The sequence below is a fragment of the Schistocerca piceifrons genome, chromosome 2, assembly GCF_021461385.2.
Source record: "Schistocerca piceifrons isolate TAMUIC-IGC-003096 chromosome 2, iqSchPice1.1, whole genome shotgun sequence".
Classification (NCBI taxonomy): Eukaryota; Metazoa; Arthropoda; class Insecta; order Orthoptera; family Acrididae; genus Schistocerca; species Schistocerca piceifrons.
This window is the reverse complement of record NC_060139.1, coordinates 542,186,827-542,199,028: the sequence shown is the minus strand read 5'-3', so window position 1 is coordinate 542,199,028 and position 12,202 is coordinate 542,186,827. Positions and strand designations below refer to the sequence as shown.

General features: G+C 40.8%; 1 protein-coding gene across 1 annotated transcript in view; it reads right to left on the bottom strand.

Annotated features, from left to right (window-relative positions):
- The window catches only part of LOC124777948 (succinate--CoA ligase [ADP-forming] subunit beta, mitochondrial), an 87,382-nt gene that overhangs the window by 61,182 nt on the left and 13,998 nt on the right, over window positions 1-12,202 (bottom strand). The gene's annotated exons all lie outside the window — the stretch shown is intronic.

Below are 12,202 nucleotides of genomic sequence, written 5' to 3'. Positions count from 1 at the left end.
ACAATAGACTCGCGCCAGCATGTGGGAACATGACCCTCAATCCAGATGCAATTATAAGTACGAAGAAGAAAACCTTTACCTGCAGGAGAAAGGTTCTTCAGCATATGAATAGAATCAGGCCCTGGAGTGGAGGACCGTGACCGGGCAAGTGCCTTTTCGAGTTCCCGCATGGTTAATGGGGCATTATAACTTTCACGATTCGAGGAGTGGAAGTTAGGTGGCCTAGCCTCCTCTGCCTGTTTTCGGGGGAGGAAGGCAGGGTGATAATGAGCGGAGCTCGAAACCTCTGCGAAAAAGCGGCCGAAAGCATTGGAGACATCCTCAGGGGCCACAAGGATGTCATTCGCGACCGTCAAGCCAGAAACTGGTGAGTGGACCTTAGTGCCAGATAGCTGGCGCAGGCTACCCCAGACAACAGAAGAAGGAGTAAAACTGTTTAAGGTGCTTGTGAAAGCAGCCCAGCTGGCTTTCTTGCTTTCGTTAATAACACGACGACACTGCGCACGTAATCGTTTATAATTGATACAATTCGCCACCGTAGGGTGGCGTTTAAAGGTGCGTAAAGCACATCGACGAGCATGTAAAGCGTCTCTACATGCTGCGGTCCACCAGGGGACCGGTACGCGACGTGGAGAAGTAGTGTGAGGGATGGAACATTCAGCAGCAGTGAGAATGACTTCCGTGAGATGTGCGACCTGACTATCGCAGCTTGCGAAGGTTTGATCCTGGAAGGTCGCCCTGGAAGAGAAGAGCCCCCAGTCTGCTTTGGTGACATGGGGTGGGTGACAGCTGTCAACATAGCAAAGTACTGTTGGTGGTGGGTGCACTTGACAAGGATAGACATATTTATGGAGCTATCTATGGAGGTGGACAATGACATCCAGGAATGTAGCTTGATGAGTTGAGGAGGACAAGGTGAAGCTGACTTGGGAACAGTTGTTTAGGTTATGGAGGGAAGAGCAAAGGTTGTCCTTGCTGTGAGTCCAGATCATAAACATGTCATCAATTAATCTGAATGTGACTACAGATTTTTTGCTGTGGACCAAATAGGAAGGATTTCTCCAAATTGCCCATAAATAAGTTGACATAGAATGGTGCCATGTGAGTATTCTCGGCAGTACCACAGATCTGTCTGTAGATTTGCCCTTCAAAAGTGAAATAATTGTGGATCAGAATGTGGCTGGCTAAGGGGATTAGGAAACAGGTTTGGTATCAGGATGATGTTGGGATAGGTACTGGTCCTCAGCTAAAAGGGTATGGGCATGGGGAACACTGTTGCAGAAGGATGTCACATCCACAATGGCCTATACGAAGTCTGGTGGTAACAGGATAGAAACTGTGGAGAGGTGCTGAAATCATTGAGCAGCATCTTGAAATTAGAATAGAAGGTTACCGACAATAGTCTGGATGTGTTGGTCAATAAAGCAGATATTTGTCCTGTGGGAGCATTGCGCCCAGCCACAGTAGGACAACTAGTAGGGAGATCTGTGGGGTTGGGTTTGTGGAGGTTGGGGAAGAAGTAAAAGTGTGTGTGGGGGGATTGCTGGTATGAGGAGTGAGATCGAGTCAAAGATCAGGTTTTTGGATGGACCTAAAGCCTTGAAAAGCTGCCAGAGGTCATGCTGGACTGCCGGGATGGGCTCATGGTCGTAAGGTTTGCACATTCCGGTGTTGCAGGGTTGATGGAGACCCTCAGCCACAGATTCACTACAATTCATAACCACTGTGGCAGAGCCCTTGCCTGCAGGAAGAATGAGAAAATCTGGATTGTTTTTCAGGTTATTGATAGCAGTAAGTTCCATAGAAGTGATGATGTACTCACCAGAGACGGACATATAAACGGGAGGTGAAGGCATGTTAGAAGTGAGAAATTCCTAGAAGATTACCAGGGCATGACCCTGTGGAAGGGGAGGAGGATCACGGTTAGAGGGAAGCTGGAACTGCTGTGAACGAGGTTCTATATGGGGTTTAGGCTGGCTGTTGCCCGTGGAGTGAGTGGCAAAGAAAAGTTTCCATAGCCACGAATGAGTAAAGGAAAGAAGTTCCTTTAAAAGTCCAAAAAGATTGAAATTATGTTTGAGGTTAAAGGTGAGGCCTTCAGAAAGTACTGAGACTTCTGCAGGAGTCGTACTTAGGCAGAAAGATTGATAACAGTGTTATAGGATGGGTCTTCAGGAGAAGTGTGTTTCAAGGATGGTGGAGGAAGTTTTTGGGCATGTGGAAGGCAGAGTAGTCAGCAAGGCATGGTCAGGGATCTATGAGGGTTGCGGGGGAGGGAGGAGACTGGATCAGAGTGGTAGCCTTTTTCTTGGCTGAAGTTAGCCTAATGTGGGCACAAGACAGGAGTAGCTGGGAATGGTGTTCCAAATGCTGAAGGGCAAGGGTTTCTGTTACAGTGATGGCAATCAGGAAACTGGAGTCACAAAATGGCTTTGTGAAAGGAGTAGAGGCTGTCAAGTATGGTAGTATGATTATGAAGGATGAGATTGGCGAGGGTTAGTGCGAGGGACTGATGGAACTGGAAAAGATGAAGGTTCTCCCATAACATAAGTGACAGAGATGCCAACTTTAATGGCAAGGCCATTATGTGGGTACCATGTACCAGGCAAGCTGTTAGAAAGAGAATGTGTGACTGGAATTTTGCAAGGGCAAAAAACATCTTTAAAAAAGGTGGAAAATAAGATTGTGAAAATTCAGTCAGTGTTTTAACAGAAATAAGCGGTAGGTATTATTTACAGAGCTATGGAGGAAGTTCATAAAGTTTGTAAAAAGTGCAGGAAGCAGTTGTGAAAACTGCTAAATAAATAAATTTGACTGCAAATTGATAAACATGACTGTAAAAAATGCCAGATTGTACAATGAGATTATAAATAAAAGCTAAATTCACACAATGTTCTACCAAACAAGTTGGGCAACATTTATTGTTTAAGGAGAATGCATTGAAAACCACACTGAAATTCAATGTTTGAAAATGAGGTGTTCCCTCATGAGCAGGGAGTTGTGGCACAGCTCGATTTAATGTGGAGGGCCATTACAACAGTAGGTGCTCAAATTGCGTGTGGCTGGTGTGTGTTTTGAAGGCAGGTACTGTAAAGGAGAAGGGATTAAAGAAATATTAAGGAACAAAGAATGGATGATAAAGTGTAGCTAAGTACAAGGAGTACAACTTTGCTTCCACCGTTTTCCCCCAACATTTGAGGATTTAATGAAACAAAATTGTTACACATGTATCATTCAAAGTATTTTCCATTGCTGGCCACTACTTTCTCCCTCTTTCGGGCAGTGTACGAATCCCACGCCAAAAAAATTGTTCATCTTTTGAAGCGATCCACAAATCGATCAAATTTGTGACTTCTTCATGAGATCTGAACTGAAGATCAGCCAGGCCATGCGCCAGTGCTCTAAACAGGTGATAGAGGGAGCAATGTCTGGAGAATACGGTGGGTGGTGTAGGATTTCCCATTTTAATGTTTCCAAATACATTTTTTGCTCTTTTGCAACATGGGGCCAAGCGTTGTGCTGCAAAATCACTTTATCGTGCCTCTCACTGTATTGCGGCCACTTGTCTTTTAATGCTCTGCTGAAATGCATTAATTGCGTTCGATAATGAGCACCTGTGATGTGATTGTTTCACTTGGTTTTAACACCTCATACTACATGACGCCGAGCTGGTCCCACCAACTGCAGAGTATGATCTTGGAGCTGTGAATATTGGGTTTGGCTGTCGACGTGGAAGCATGGCCAGGATATCCCCATGATCTTTTGCGTTTAGGATTATAATGAACCCATTTTTCGTTCCCAGTCACAATGCGATGCAGAAATCCCTTCAATTTTTGCCTCTGAAGCAACTGTTCATATACACACACAAACACCGTTCAATGACTCTTGGTTTCAGCTCACATGGGACCCCAAGTTCCTTCTTTCTGAATCATGCCCATAGCCTTAAGACATTTTGAAATGGCTTGCTGTCACACACACACTAATCGTGCCAATTCCTCTTGAGTTCGATGCGAGTCTTTACTCAGCAATGTCTCCAATTCTGCAATGAGAAACATTCTCTATTCCACCACAATGCTGGTCTACGATATTAAAATCACCGTTCTTGAAGTGTTTAAACCACTCGCAACACGTTCTTTCACTATTAGTGCCCTTAACATGCCTACTTGAAAGCATTCGATGAGACTCAGCCACTGGTTTCTTCATACTGAAACAAAACAATAACACCTCCACAAATGACAAGAATTAGGCTCGTAAACTGACATTTTCAATCAAGAACAACTTTATGATGCAGACAAAAATCGACTAACGCTTGAATGAGGTTATATTGACCGAGGTCCAAGCTAACTGCCTGACGTCTGTAATCTGTTTCTTTCGACCGCTACTTACCGTTGTTGCCACCTATCGGTAAACGGCAGAAGCGAAGTTTTACACCTTTTACCAAGACTTTAACAAAGGTCAAGGATACAAAATATAAAAATCACAGAGAGCTACCGTTTATAGGTCTGTCATGTCTCAGAATTATTCGGATGTAAAGAGGCACACAAAAAATGCAAGGGTTGAGATTTCAATCTCCCTTTAGTCCTAGGAGATATTTACTGTGCTATCATTTATTTTTCCTCCCATAATGATTTCTATGTGTGGTACATGTCTAGTTGCAACATGGTTCCAAATACACACAAAACTATAGATCCCTTTGTAAATGACTGGATGGAATAATTCATCTAAGACCTGTGGATTGGCAAGAACATACCACCTCCAATGGAACCAAGCTCAATAAAGTGTTGAGCTGTTAAAAACAACCTTTCGTTTTGAGCATGTCTTTACCTAAGGGAGTCAAGTAGCAAATTCTGAAACAAAAGTTACATAATTATTGGACATGGTCTCTAAATGTATGGTGGTCTGTCTCTCTCACCCTGCTGTCTTTTTATGTTCTCAAAGCACTGAGCCTTCTCCATGACATTGAAATTCACACACCCAACTCTTCACTAACAGAATGTTTTTGATAAATCTCAACTCATTACAGTGTTACGATTTAATGCAAACAAACATTACAAATCATCTAAGTTCAGACACACTGTTTGCTAAATTCGAAAGAGTTATTGGTGACTGTCAAGTTTAGAGTTCCATTCCTCCAGAGGTCATCAAAATCCCACAAAGATTTTAGGGTGGTTGCTTTAACTGTTTTTGAAAACTCAGTTGCTCAATATATAACAAGCTTGATGCTTTCAGCATTTATATGTTCTTGCAAAGGTCAGGTGTCACTGCTTTTTAGGAACATTTACTGAAGAAATAGATGCAGACAGCTTCATATCAAGTGTTCAAAACATCTTTTGTTAATGGACTTAATTAAGCTAATGATAGGTGGGAGAATTATCTCAACTTTTCTTCCTTTTTAACCAAACTTCCATGGGATGAGATGCAGTGTTGTCCAACAACAGAGCTTAACTGAATCAGTATATATGTGAGGTATTTTCTTTGACTTTTAGTACAAATTAATCATGAAACCAATCAAGAGATATTTTCAATGATTTTTGTAAAAGCCAGTTAGGATTCCCAGGGCAATTTTTTCCATGGCATTTGTTGGAAATATTTACCAATGACAATAAGTGCCCATTTACAAGTTCTTTAAAGCACTCAACATAGTCTAACTAAAACAAAAGGGTAAAGTCTGTAATACTAAGACTATACACATAGATATTTTATTTTTTTATAAACTATAGTTGCTTTATTGGCAGTGCATATATACAAGTTGAGAACTCTGTGGTGTCAACTGTTGGCCATATACATAAACATTTGAAATACATAAGTTTAAGTAACAAATTCAGATTTCGTTTAATGTTTATACTCGCAGAGTCATTTGTGTCAGAAATACACTGAAGCACCAAAGAAACTGGAATAGGCATGTGTATTCAAATACAGAGATATGTAAACAGTCAGAATACAGCGCTGTGGTCAGCAACGTCTATATAAGACAACAAGTGTCTGGTTGTTAGATTGGTTACTGCTGCTGTAATGGCAGGTTATCAAGATTGATGGGAGTATGAATGTGGAGTTAAAGTCAATGCACAAGAAATGGTACACAGCATCTCTGAGGCAAGGATGAAGTGGGGATTTTCTCGTACGACCATTTCATGAGCGTACTGTGAATGTCAGAAACACAGTAAAACATCGAATCTCAGACATCGCTGTGGCTAGAAAAAATCCTGCAAGAAAAGGACTGACAATGACTGAAGAAATTCATTCAAGATGACAAAAGTCCAACCCTTCTGCAAATTGCTGCAGATTTGAAAGCTGGGCCATCAACAAGTGACAGCATGTGAACCATTCAATGAACTATCACCAGTATTGCCTTTCAGAGCCGAAGGCCCACTCATGTACCCTTGATGACTGCATGACACAAAACTGTATGTCTTGCCTAACCTTGTCAACACAGACATTGGACTGTTGATGATTGGAAACATGTTGCCTGGTTGGACAAACCTCACTTCAAATTGTATCAAATGGATGGACATGCACAGGTATGGAGCCAACTTCATGAATCCATGGACCCATGTCAGCAAGGGACTGTTCAAACTGTTGGAGGCTCTGTAATGGTGTGGGGGAATGTGCAGTTGGAGTGATATGGGACTCCGGATAAGTCTAGCTATGACTGCCACGTGACACGTACGTAAGTATCCTGTCTGATCACCTGCATCCATTGCACATTCCGACAGACCTGGGCAATTCCAGCAGGACAATGTGACACCCACCACATCCAGAACTGCTACAGAGTGGCTCCAGGAATATTATTCTGAGTTTGAACACTTCTACTGGCCACCAAACTCCCTAGATATGAACATGATTGAGCATATCTGCAATGTGCTGTTCAGAAGAGATCTCCACTCCTTCATATTCTTAGAGATTTATGGACAGCACTGCAGGATTCATGGTGTCAGTTCCCTCCAGCCCTACTTCAAACATTAGTCGAGTCCATACCACTTCGTGTTGCAACACTTCTACATACTCACGGGGGCCCTACACAGTATTAGACAGGTGTATCAGTTTCTTTGTTCTTCAGTGTATAACAATGAAAGCTTTTATATCGGAAATTTTTGTAAATATTTATTTTGTGAATGGCCAATAGGGCATTACAGCACTTGGAAATAACTTTGTTGCATTATGGTCACAAGGCAGTAGGAATGTGGTTAGCAAGGAAGGCAAGCGGACAGACGGAGTGCTGAACATTTGTAAATGGACAAAATCAAGAAGATTACACTTGTGGAGAATAGCCCCATACCATTACTTACGGGAATGCATCACGATTAAGGAAGTATGAAATTGCTCAATGACAAAGTTGGAGGACTTTCTGCGAGTCAACAGCTATGGTAACATGCTGGAAAAATGCTACACTTCCATTAAGCACTGCTCAGTTTTTGTAGACTGACCACTCAGTAACTTCATACAGACTATAATTGAGAACATAGTGTTTCAAATGAATTTTAGAGGTGTTTACATTCATGTGAAATATTTTATCCCAAACTTAAGTCTTTCTCTGTCTTGAATTACAAGCTAGAGTCCTGAGCCATCGGTTTGGCGATCAACAATTTGAAAAATTCATTTACATAATTATTGGCTCAAAATTTCATAAAGAACAATTACACATTGTATTGCATGTGGGAACTTTTACAGCAGAATTATCTTTTTTTCCGTTACAGTTACGTAGATGGCCTTGTTCCAATTATTTATGACCAATGAAGTATGACAGCATATGACTGCAATGTGATTGAGTCACCTTGAATGTAAAAGTCAATAAGATTCTGTTCATTTTGTCTTACAGCTACCTTTCATTTGCTGTGATAGTGCTGCATTGCGAGTAAATCGGCATTATGGATCAGACCTCCAAAAGAACTCTTACTCATTTAAAGTGTTTTACAAGATTTGTTCACTTTGCTGTTCGATGTCTTTAGGTACAATATTTCGAAAAGGATAATTTTATACGATTTTTAGGTTTTGTGTGATTATGTAATGGTGAGTCAGGAGCACAACCAGACCAGATATTAGCTTGTTTGTATTCCATACTATGTTTTGGGGTGAGAAATTATATGTATGTCACTGCGTCACAGTAATCATAATTTTCAACATGCAAGTAGTGACAATAGCTCACTATATTTTATTTTTGGGACAGGTTAGCATTACTTTAGTCTTTATTTGTTAGGAAACTGTACACTGCAACAGAAGTCTCAAAATTAAGCTGTATAATGTTTTATATATCATCTGAGAGATCAGGTGTGGCTAGGTATCAGAAAGCACACATCACACTGCACACATAGGCAGCAAACTATGATGATGTGAAATGCTAAAAAGAAATAAGTAATGTCCACTGCGCGCAGGGGTGTGCGCGCGCGCGCGCGCCTTTGTGTGTATGAATGCGCACGCGCGCGCAGAACAAGATTATCATTGTGGGTGGGGAAAAAAAAACGAATGAGCTGATGTGAGGAGAGAATTAGCTTGATATTCCTTTGAATATAATGCCTCAGAGTTGAACACTAGTTTCCAAATTAAGTTAGGGTGAACAATCATAATCGTTGATTATTAATGTGTGTGAGGCCATGTGCAGTAGAAATTAATTAAGCAAAACACCAAAGAGAAAAGCAGTTACTTTTTTCAAAAAGTTACCAACTACTCTTAAGATTACACACACACACACACACACACACACACACACACACACACACACACACACACACACACACAGACAGTCATTGCCAGCATCAGTTCTTTTCAAGGTCTCAGTGACATATGTTACTCAACAGTACAGCAAACACTGTTTAGATTTCCTCCACTATTGTATGCAGCCTAAACTCTCACCACACAGCATATTTAGCTTCCCACTTATCACATTTATTCTGTTGTGGTCATCCTTATTTCTGGTGTAAAAACACACACAGCTTCAGTTCATATTGCCAATTAAAATGTATGTTCTCTGCATAAAACTGCTACATTTTACGTTCTTTCTCAGTGAAATCACTTTGCCTGTGCACTGCATGAGCTGTGAAGTGACAAGCTGTACATGTTTCGAAGACCAGAAGGCATGTGTGTGAATGAACGCTTCGCGTTTTATCGGCAGCATTGATGTAACATCAGATGTACTTTTCATGCATGGATACAGACTTACCTTTAGTTCCATGCAACAAAGTAGCAGGGTGGGGGGGTTAATGTGTTTAGACACTATGCGTAATTCCATGTACTAGATGTGTGCTAAAAGGAACCTGTAAATTGACTAAGGAGCAAGGAATGGGTTCCTTACCACTAGCCCAAGTCATTATAGTCAATCCCTCATTTATATTTCTAGTGGCTGTGATACTGTCATGTCACAGCGCTAATATTTTTGTGGTTAACGTTATAAACCTAAGTTCATCTCATCAGCACTATGCTAATGTTTAAAGATTTTAGCATTTTTCTTTACTAAATCTTTAAATTCTTCTCAAAACAGAACAGGTGAATTTGTCAATAACTGAAGTACACACACAGTCCACTAGGAAGTGAGCAATAAAAAACAGCATAAATTTTATTTAATTTTGTTTTCTTTTGAGAATTTGTAATACTTAATGAAGCTTGTGCAAACAAAAGCATGTCAAATTAATTCATGTGCAATTAATTTTATGTTAAATTTCAAAATGCTTTTGTTCTTAACAAATGTAGTAGCAACAGTGTTGCAAAACAGTTCAATCAGAAAGAAATTGACATTACAATTTACTTGTTAAGAACCATAAGAACCAATGATGGTGGTTTCTTGGCAAAATTCCTCCAATTATTTTTTTGCAGGATATCAGCTTTGTAAGATAGACACTTTACACTGATGTTTCAGGGACCTAAACAACACTGATATTCAGATGGTCCAGTTACTGGGCCTGCAGCCACTGTAGTCACATGAGGTGGGCCAATGCATGCATTAGGAGGGTGGTGCTCCAGGTGATATGGGATGGAGATGTTTGAGGGTATGTAGTGACATATCAACCACATTGAGTGTACGATGGAGGTTCGAAAAGTTCTCAGTGCAGAATAGAAAAAAGTACTAACAGCGAAACTTTTTATTTTTTAATGTAGTCTCCTTGCAGAGTAATGCTCTTGGTCCAACGATGTTCCAGTGCCTTGATCCCATCTCGAAAATGAGTTTCCTCCAGGCCTGCAAAATAGTTGTAAACTACGACTATAAATTCTTCGTTTGAAGTGACTCTTCGTCCACAAAGAAAAATTTTCAGTTTTGAAGGGATGGAAGTCTGACGGAGCCATATCAGATGAGTAAGGCAGGTGTGGCAACAATTCATACCTTAGTTAGTGTAATTTTGCCATGGCAACAACACGTGTGCGTATGTGCACTGTCTTGATGAAAGATGACACTCTTCCTTGCTAAACCTTGTCTTTTTCCGCATATCTTTTGTTGCAATTTGTCCAGGAGGTTAGCATAGTATTCTCCAGCAATTGCTTGCCCAGTGGGGAGATAATCTACAAACAGAATCCACTTTGCATCCCAGAACGCTAATCACTGGTGCCATGACATTTCCCACCAAAGGAATTGTCTTTGCTTTCCTTGGTGGCAGAGAATCAGCATGTTTCCACTGCTTTGACTGTTTTGTCTCTGGGGTATAGAAGTGCATTGAAGTTTGATCTGTGGGCACCAACCAGCACAAAAAAATCTTGTTCTTTTCTCCTAAAATGGGCCACAAACAGTGTTCCAATATGTCCATTCTCGTGCAGTTTTGATCCAGTGTCGAGTTGCAGCACCCATCTCGCAGATAATTTTTTTTCATTTCTAATGCTTCAGTTAAAATGTGGTATACCCTTCCAGATGACATCTGACAAGTGCGAACAATTTCACGCACTTTCAATCGGCAATCCTCCATGATCATTTTGTGCACTTTTGCAATGATTTCTGGAGTAGCACTACATCTTGGCCGACCACAGTGCGGATCATTAAGCTCTTCCGACCAAATTTAAATTAATTTGTCCACTTGGCAACAGTTGAATCTAAAGCAGTAGAGTCCCACAGTGTATTCTGGAAATCTGCATATATGTCCTTTGCTTTCATACCTTTCTTTACGAAATCTCTATTTTTTCCATCTTCACAAATCACTACACGGAAACAACAGAGCCACATCACTGCCACAGCTCTCTTCCAAGAGCACTGGCGTGGCACATGTCTACATGCACCAGTACAATGAATATCACATGAACAACTCGTTGTGCTAGCACTGACCTCCCGACGTGATTCTGAGAACTTTTCACACCACTCTCGTACATCATTGTGAATTTGAACAAAATAGCATAGACCCAACAGAACTCTGCACAACAACGCATGGAGTACTCAATGCAAGCGTGTGTTTGCAATATATCGACAAGTTGAGGTGGCAGATCACAGTATCAATGGCCATACATCTGCCTTTCAAGACAAAATGGAGATATCACACCAAAGGATTCTGGGACTATCATCAAGGACACTACGGAAATAAGATTGCACACAGGAGTATTAAATCAGGATGGCGGCTTCTGACTAAGACCCATCTCGAATCACAGAATGTCACAGGCAGGTCACAATGCTCCTTGACTGATCAAAGAAAGGGTGGAAGGAAGGAAGGAAGATTAGGATTCAACATTGCATTAATGATGAAATCATTAAAGATTGAACACAAGCTCTAGTTTGGGAAGGACATCATCTGTGCTTTTTCAATGCAACCATCCTGGCATCTGCTATAGGCAGTCACAATAATGCAAAAAATCTAAATCTGAATAGCAGACAAGGAACTGAACAGCTACCCCATAGCTTACAAGTCCAGTGACTTACCACTACAGCACACCAGTTGGTCTATGCTTCTTGAGTCACCCAAATATGTATTATTTTTCACTGTTATGGATGCGAAGTTTCTTGCTCTGGTGACAGGTTTACTTAATCCTCAGTTACTAAACCCTCATAAAATTTATATTTGCAGCTGGTAACAATTCGTGGTTCCTGCCAATCTCATATTATCAGTATATGGTGTGAAACGTGGCATTTTGTACTTGTTTTGTATTTGACATACCATCGTCGACCTTTTAATTTTGATTAACGAGTGCATAAACTATAAATTATGACTTTCTTTGAATAAAATGAGGTTTTAGTAACATGTAACATTCTCCTCATTAAGTGTGTTGGGGTTAATAGTACTTATTGCTTCATTTAATTCAG